Source organism: Trachymyrmex cornetzi, unplaced genomic scaffold (genome assembly GCF_001594075.2).
Source record: "Trachymyrmex cornetzi isolate Tcor2-1 unplaced genomic scaffold, Tcor1.1 scaffold247, whole genome shotgun sequence".
NCBI lineage: Eukaryota > Metazoa > Arthropoda > Insecta > Hymenoptera > Formicidae > Trachymyrmex > Trachymyrmex cornetzi.
This window is the reverse complement of record NW_017297134.1, coordinates 348,751-349,053: the sequence shown is the minus strand read 5'-3', so window position 1 is coordinate 349,053 and position 303 is coordinate 348,751. Positions and strand designations below refer to the sequence as shown.

General features: G+C 40.3%; 2 protein-coding genes across 2 annotated transcripts in view; one reads left to right on the top strand and one right to left on the bottom strand.

Moving 5' to 3' along the window:
* The window catches only part of mRF1 (mitochondrial translation release factor 1), an 11,050-nt gene that overhangs the window by 2,501 nt on the left and 8,246 nt on the right, over positions 1-303 (bottom strand). The gene's annotated exons all lie outside the window — the stretch shown is intronic.
* stj (voltage-dependent calcium channel subunit straightjacket) overlaps positions 1-303 on the top strand; it is a 32,081-nt gene that overhangs the window by 26,578 nt on the left and 5,200 nt on the right. The window lies entirely within an intron of this gene.

The following is a 303-nucleotide window of genomic DNA, read 5'->3' as shown; positions in this document are numbered from 1 at the left end:
AGCGTGTCAGATATTAATAGTGTAAGCGACCCATGTGTTTCTGATAACGGATAAATATTAATCTGACGGTTTGCGTGGTGGGGTTAGCTGTAGGAAGGAGTCAAAAAAAGGGGAAAAAAAATTTCCTCGAGCGCGTCAGATTTTCATAGGGGATGTTAATTGGACCCTAAAGAAGCTCCTATTCAAAAAACTGATGATTTGGACGCGACCGAGAGTCATGGCCGATTTTTGAAAATGCAAAAAAAAATCGTGACCTTGAAATACTCGAGCACGTCAGATTAAGATACAAAGGGTTCAGTTTGA